Raw genomic sequence first — 7,831 nt, 5'->3', positions numbered from 1 at the left:
CTATTTGTGAATTTGGTTATAAATTTTTGGTTTAAGCCTATTTTTTTATTTGCCAGATTGTTCTCCCATTTTCACAGCAGTTTTAATCAAAGGGCTAGTTATTTCCTGAGCAGTTTGTTCCATTTTACCAAATACTGAATTATTGAGCTCCATTCTTTCTGATCCTCCCTTTTCTAGTCTGTTTCATCGATCTACCTCTCCATTTTTTAAAACCAATACCAGATGGTTTTGTGGGAGGTCATTTCTTAATATAGTTATTTTCCCTTAGTCTCTGCTTTTTTCACAATTCCTCTTGATATTCTAGATGTTTTACTTTGTCAAATGAGTTTTATTATTATCTTATTTATTCCAGTAAAGCATGCTCTTAATAACTGTATTGATATATCATTAAAATTATAAATTTATTTGGAAGTATTGCCATTTTTATTATATAGGGTGATCTTAAAGTCTTAGTGCAGTTTTAAGTTTTAGTAGCTTAAAATATCTTTAGTTCCTTGAAGCATTAGTCCTTAAAGCTACATGACTCTATTGACATGCCCAGTCATGAGAATTAAATATTCCTCCAGATATTTAGGTAGTTCTTTGGTTCTTTTAGGAGCACTTTCAATTGAACCTGTATGAGTATTTTGTGTGTTTTGGTAAATTGATGCTCTCATATTTTATGTATTCTGTAATTATTTGGAATTGGATTTCCTTTTTTTTATCATTCTCTTAGATTTCATTATTATAGGATAGAAATGCTATTGATGTTTGAAGTTTTATTTAATAACCTATAATTTTGCTGATGCTATTAATTCTGTCCATTAGTATCTTTGCTGATTACCTGGAATTTCTAAAGAAAATCAGCAAATTGAAACAGTTTTATCTGCTTTTTGCCAATCTTTAAGTCTTTCATTTCTTTCTTTTGTCCTATAAAAAATATAGCACGTCCAAAGGTATACCAAGTAATAGGGGATAAAGTTGACTTCCTTCCTTAATATCCTGTTATCTATTGGGACAGGTTCTAATATTTCATATATACTTGCTTTTGGTTTTAGGTACTTTTTAATAATATTAAACACAGTCTTTCTATGTCTATACATTGTAGTCTTTTTTATATAAATGAGTATTGAATTTTGTCAAACCCATTTTTTCCATATCCATTAAGATAATATGGTTTGGGATGTTTTAATTTTTAATATGAGTGCAATTATATTTAATATTAATCTGATTAATGTGATATGTTTTATTTTAATATGATTAATTATGTAGTTGTTAGGTGGATAGAGTACTGGACCTGGAGTTGGGAAGGCTCATCTTCCTCAGTCAAAATCTGGTCTCACATACTTACTAGTTGTGTGATCCTGGGAAAGTCACTTAACACTGTTTGTCTCAGTTTCCTCATCTGTAGAATGATCTGTAGAAGGAAATGACAAGCCACTCCAGTATCTTTGACAAGGAAACCCCAAATGAGATCTCAAAGAGTTGGGCATGACTAAAATTATTAAGCATCAACAACATTATTATATTGATTATTTTCCTTATGTTGGAACATATATAAATGGTATAAATCCTACATGCTCATGAGGAGTGATTTCTTGGATAAGTCATTACAGTTCTTTGACATGATTTCATGTAAAATTTTAAATTAATATTCATTGATTGTATTGATCTATAGTGCTTCTGTACTTTTTCCTTTCCTGGAATTAGATCTGTATTTATCTGATGAAAGAAATCTGAAAGGGTACATTCCTTCTCATTTTTTAGAATAATTTCTGTAGTATTGATTCAATCACAATACATTTTCAAAGGATATATAGAGTCAGACAATAAAATTTCTAATTATTTCTACATCATTGCTTAGAAGTGACCCTGGGCTCTTGAAAACCAATAGCACATTTGATGTTTCAGAAGCAGAATTGTTAAGTTTGAAAAAGTTCACCTCTGGACGGCTGACAAAATAAATTATGGACTTTTTGAAGTTTTTTTAGCCACAGCAAATATAACACATATATGTTAAGATTTTATGGAGTATGGAGGAGACTATGATAAATATTTGATGAAGTTGATACATGGATGAAATTCCTAAATTCTTGAAATACTGATGTAAGCCCTTATTACAAATGGGAATCTACTTTCCCTTCACTCAGATAGTAATTGTTCTAATTCATCTCCTTTTGTGGCAATTTTTTCTAGCTATAGATATTTGCAAATGTTTATCATGTTTCATGACACTGTGGCAATGGTAAAATTAATGAGATTGCTTTGTTAATATCTTTAATTTATGCCTAATATTTTCCCTCCCTTCAACAGAAACACTAATTATGCTGAGGATAATAACTCTTAAAATATTTTCCAAGAGGGAATTGTTTTTGCTTACTGTTCCAGTCCTGAACTCTGTTTTTTTCTTCATGTATTAGTAGGAAATCACTCTTCAACTTGGCCAGTGATGTGTTTCTCTGATATCAAAATTTCTAAGTACTCCTATGTAACAGCAATGAGATACAAAATATTTTAAAGATTGATTACACTATGATAACTCTATTCAAAACTAAACCTTATTCAAGAGACTAAAGCATTCACAATTTATAACAACATAACAACTAATTATGAGGATGACCACACGACCTTAAACAAAACATATCATTCAATATGTGACACTCAGTATACACACACACACACACACACAAACACACACACACACACACATATATATATATATATATAATTGCATTCAGTATATAAGATAGCATACCCACTCAGCTACTCACTTTATGCATTCTTTGGGGGCCAAAATCTTTGGGGAGTAAGCAACCAGCTACTCCTCATTCAGGTACTGTCCAAAATGCTGCTTATACAATCAGAGTGTTCCAGACCAGGGTCTTCCCTAACACTGCATCCTCAGAGATAGCAGAGTATTCGACATACTCCACCCCTAGGTAACAGTAGTTTACAATCCCCTCAATCAAAATAGAGCGTCCAAGTCCTAAAAGTCTTCTTGGGGGTTTGTCCTTTCCACAGTGCCATTGCAGGCCCTCACCTTTCACTCTCAGGTACACATATGCTCACATAAGCCCAAGGACCCAAGACCTAACAGTGCTACAGTCCCTGCTTCCTAGTCCTGAGGGATAGCTGAGTTACAAAGTTTTCATCTTGACCCTGGGGCTCCCCTCCTGCAGGTCTGTGGGGCAGCTCCACTCAGCTCCTTCCTGGATCCTGACACAGGCAGCAAACCGCTCTTGGGGGGAGGGGCCACTCCATTCAAGCTCTGCCTCTGACCATAACCTCAGCTCTGAGAAGTTCAAAAAAACTTCTCCCTTGGCTTCTTTGCTAAATTTATAGGAACTTTAGCTGCAAAAATAGCATAATAATTGGGAAACAACAGACAACTATCACAGTCTTACCAAACCCTATACTTTCCTTTTGTCTGTGCAGATTCTATCTACAGGAGGGCTGCTAGCACAGGCTCATTCTTATTCTATCAGAGATCTCCTTCCCAGCTATCAGTCATTTGCTCTCTGCTACCACAGGTCTCCTCTTTGCTAAGCAAGTTCCTGTTGCTACTGCTAATTCTCTCAGTGCTCAACACTCATTTTCTTCTTCATCTTCATTTTCTCTCTTCATGCTCATTTTTCTTCACACTTGTTTTCTCAATGCTCTCTATATATACCCAGATTTTATTTGGCACCTGATTGTCTCAGCACAGAAAGTGCAAAAATTTGTATGACTCAGGCATTTGTGAATTGCCAAGGTTCAAAGGAGATTAATCCTTCAGCTGTTTACATTTTAGCATGAGCCTAGGAAACTAAAAAATACCACCTTGGCTTACACTCACATCCTAGCTGGTATTTAAGTAGACACTAATGATTGGGGCATAGTCATTTGAATGGGAGGATAGTTATAAGGTAGTCACTAATTCATGGTTTAAATACTTGGAAATACTCTTAGTAGGGAGCCAGTTCCTTCAGAGGAGAAAATTTAGCAAACCTTTTTCTATATAACATGTAATTAGTAAATTTCATTTAATTATGTACAGTGCTGTAAACTCCACACTTGGACATCTCACATATAGATAATGAATTTCTTCACTGTGGATGACTTTTGTCATTGCCTAATATCACATTGCTATTCTAATGTAAAAAAAAAGTGTTTTCTTTTATTTTGTGGAGCTTTCTATTTATTTTTGAAGCAGAAAGGTACCAGATGGGATAATTTAGTAAATCACATTTTATGAAAAGTAGATAGCATTTAGAATCATAAAAACATAGAATTAAAATGTTAAAAGTGACCTCAAGTAATTTGTTTTGGCCTTTATGCAAAATGTGAATCCCACCTACTCCCCTATAGTATTGCTATCAGTTGTTCACTCAGTCTTCATTCAACTAGCTCTAGTGACGAGAAACTCATAACTGCCCTCATGGGGGCAATTTTAATTATTATAAAGATTGTTTTTCTTTATATTGAACCCAAATATAACTCTGTTTTATTTCTACATATTGTTCTTGGCTTTTTTTTTCGAGGACTAACCAAATCTAGTATAACTATTATTGCCAATCTTGAATGTTTCTATGATATTTTCTTGTCTTCCCCCCTGCGTCCCCACTTTTGGACCTTTTATTACCCTTTGACTCAGTTCAAGACTTCTTGCTTAGAACTTTGAATCTGCAGCATTCATGAATAAACAGCCTTTGACCCCAGGCTCACTTTCTGTTACCAGCTTGGATCTCAGCCCCTAGGCATGTTCTTTTCCTGCTAATTGACACTGATCTCTCAAAATTTTTAGCCCCTCCATCTCTGTCACCTCCTCCCACCCTTATCCTTCCTAGGGGAAAAAAGTCCTGATATATAGCAATTAACATTTATCCCACTTTGCCAATTACTCCCATGCTATTACATATGGCACTTACAATAGATGGCAGACAAACCAGGTAATCCAATTAACCTGATTCCTGATGTACTCCAACACAAAGGATCCTATGCCTCTGGCTCTAAGAGCCAGGTGGTAAGATGAGGCAACAAGGGAACAAACTTTTATTAAGCCCTTACTATGTGCCAGGCACTATATTAACTGCTAGAGATCCAAATACAGAGTGCCTCAAAAGTCCTATAATAAATCTGCAGTAGGACTTTTGGGACACTCTGTACAAACAATAAAAAAAACAGTCTCTGTCCTCAAAGGAGCTTTCATCCTAATGAGGAAGACGAATAAAAGAGAGTTTAAAACTGGGGTGGGAGGTTTTTTTATTCCTTTTATGGTTCTTCTCAAAGTCTATGTGAGTTAAACATTAATTTAAGAGTTATGAATGTTTTTGCCTTTATTATAAATGTTAGCATATGAAAGCTTACTAAACTCAGCTCCCTAGCATGACATGGAAAATACTGACCAAAAAAACCAAATTATGCTTATTAAAGGACATTATCTGGCATGTAGGTAAAGCTATACAAGTAAGGGAATATTTTGCTTAAAGTGCTAACAGGACAAACGATGATCTTGCTGATTGTCCCCCTCTCTCCAATTATGGCCATCAGTTACGATAAGGTGTTAGAACACAAAAGCCTCTAGGGATGGGGTCCTCCAGTTCCAAAGTTCTTTATCTCATGAACTACTTGGACAGTCTACTCAAGTCCTTGAACCCCTTCTCAGAATAATGTTTTTAAATGTATAAAATAAAATACAGAAGATTATAAAGGAAAACAATTTATTTTGAAATAAAAAGTATTTTTCCCTAAATTCTATCCATGGATTCCCTGCTGCAGGGTTTTGGATACCAGATTAAGAACACCTGTTCTAGTGGTGGCTAGGTGGCACAGTGAATACAGCACTGGTCCTGGAGTCAGGAGGACCTGAGTTCAAATCCAGCCTCGGATACTTAACACTTACTAGTTGTGTGACCTTGGGCAAGTCATTTAACCCCAATTCTCCTGCCTTTCCCCCCTCAAAAAAAAAAGCAAAAAAAAGAACCCCTACTCTAGAGCAAAAAAATGAATGCTAGTACTAGTCCCAGAAGGTGACAACCAAGTCATCATGCCCAGCACACAACCTTGGGAAGAACTTGGTTACTATCATTCATATCATAATTTTGGCATGCTCACACCCCTCCTTACTGCTTCTGCTGTTTTAAATTTTCTTGCCATCATCTTAATTGAGTAAGAATGATTTACACATATGGAGATAATGCAATGTAAGTACCAGCTACCCTCTCTGTCCCCCATCTTAGCAATGTGTGCCAGAGTGAAAAGATTTCTAGTGCCAGCATTAGAGCCCAAGGACTATATTTCATGGATACTTGTTATAGGGAGACTTTATAACATCATGGTGCAAGCTCAACAACAATGAAATCTATCCTATACCTTTATTAACCTCCCTCCCCCCCAAAAATAAGATTATAGTTTTTGAGCTTAGTTTCCTAAAGGCAATGGTTTAAGTACACTTCTGTCTCCCTTCCTTCCTGCCCCTCACTAGATAAGTCTGACATTTTATACTATACATTTACACATATATGTATATATTATACATTTACACATATAGTATATATACATACATTATATATTATACACTCACACATATATATACACACATTGTATATATTATACATTTATACATATATATCATATATTATGCATTTACACATTATATTATATAATTATATTATATGTAATATATATTATACACATATATGTGAATCCAGATTACGCATACTTCTATTTATCAATTCTTTCTCTGGAGGTGGATGGCATCTTCCTTTGATCCTTTGTAGTTTATTTGAGTATTTGTAAATACTCAGAATTACTTAAGATACAGTTATTCTTTGAACAATATTACTGTTACTGTATATAACATTCTCTTGGTTCTGCTCATTTCACTCTTCATTATTTCATGCAGATCTTTCCAAGTTTTTCTAAAAATTAACTTACTCACTATTTCGTACAGCACAGCTGTATTCCATCACAATCATATGCCACAACTTGTTTAGCCATTCCCCCTTAAGTATAGTTCTTAAGCACATAAGCACTTATTTCAAGGTAAAGAAATGTGTACTTCTGGCAAGGAAAATGTGTTTGGCTGCTATGTTATATGGCTAAGTATGTAGTAAATTTGTAATAATTATTTTATTCCTCTGTCATTTTAACTGTGCTTAATGATCAATCAATCAATAAGCACTTATTAAATACCTGTAATTTACTAGGTACTATGCTAGAAACTGCAGACATAAAATCCAAAATTTGAAATAGTTCCAACATTCAAGAAGCTTGCATTCTATCAGAGGAGACCAACATGTATATATTTAAATATATATAGCAGAATATACAAAACAAATATAAACTTGTTAAATAGATGGACAGAGGGTGGCACAGTAGATAGAGCGCTGGGCCTGGAGTCACTTAACCCTGTTGGCCTCCATTTTCTCATCTGTAAAATGAGCTGAAAAAAAGAAATAGAAAATCACACCAGTATCTTTGCCAAGAAAACTCCAAATTTATCAAGAAGAATCAGACATGACTAAAAACGACCAAATAACAACATAAGTTAAATAGGTGATAGTTCAAGAGGGAAAGCAGGGAAAGCAAACAAACAATCGTTAGTTAGGGAATTCAGTTTGGAATCTATACAGAAAACAAAGAGTAGTCTGATTGTATGAGGGGCTGCTAGAAAGGAAGGAAGTTATGAGTAAACTTTTTTTTTTTCCTGGAGCATGAAGGTTATTGATAACATGATAATGGTAATGATGATACCTTGCATTTATATGGTGTCTTTCTCCAAAGAGCTCAGAGTGCTTTGCAGACATTATCTCATTAATTCCCAAATCATTCCTGTGAGATAGGAAGGAAAGAAGCCAGGGGAAAGTTTTTA

General features: G+C 34.7%; 1 long non-coding RNA gene across 1 annotated transcript; it reads right to left on the bottom strand.

The window, feature by feature from the left end:
- Positions 1 to 1,329: 1,329 nt before the first annotated feature.
- Positions 1,330 to 3,093, bottom strand: LOC138170023 (uncharacterized). Its single transcript, XR_011170510.1, has 3 exons — positions 2,751 to 3,093; positions 2,360 to 2,463; positions 1,330 to 1,396 (listed from the first exon to the last, which is right to left on the bottom strand). It is a non-coding gene; the product is annotated as an uncharacterized lncRNA (long non-coding RNA).
- Between the last annotated feature and the right edge of the window lie 4,738 nt (positions 3,094 to 7,831).

Source organism: Petaurus breviceps, unplaced genomic scaffold (assembly GCF_028583685.1).
Source record: "Petaurus breviceps papuanus isolate PSGF00001 unplaced genomic scaffold, PetGlider_PUasm1.0 38, whole genome shotgun sequence".
Classification (NCBI taxonomy): Eukaryota; Metazoa; Chordata; class Mammalia; order Diprotodontia; family Petauridae; genus Petaurus; species Petaurus breviceps.
This window is presented reverse-complemented; position numbering and strand designations above follow the sequence as displayed.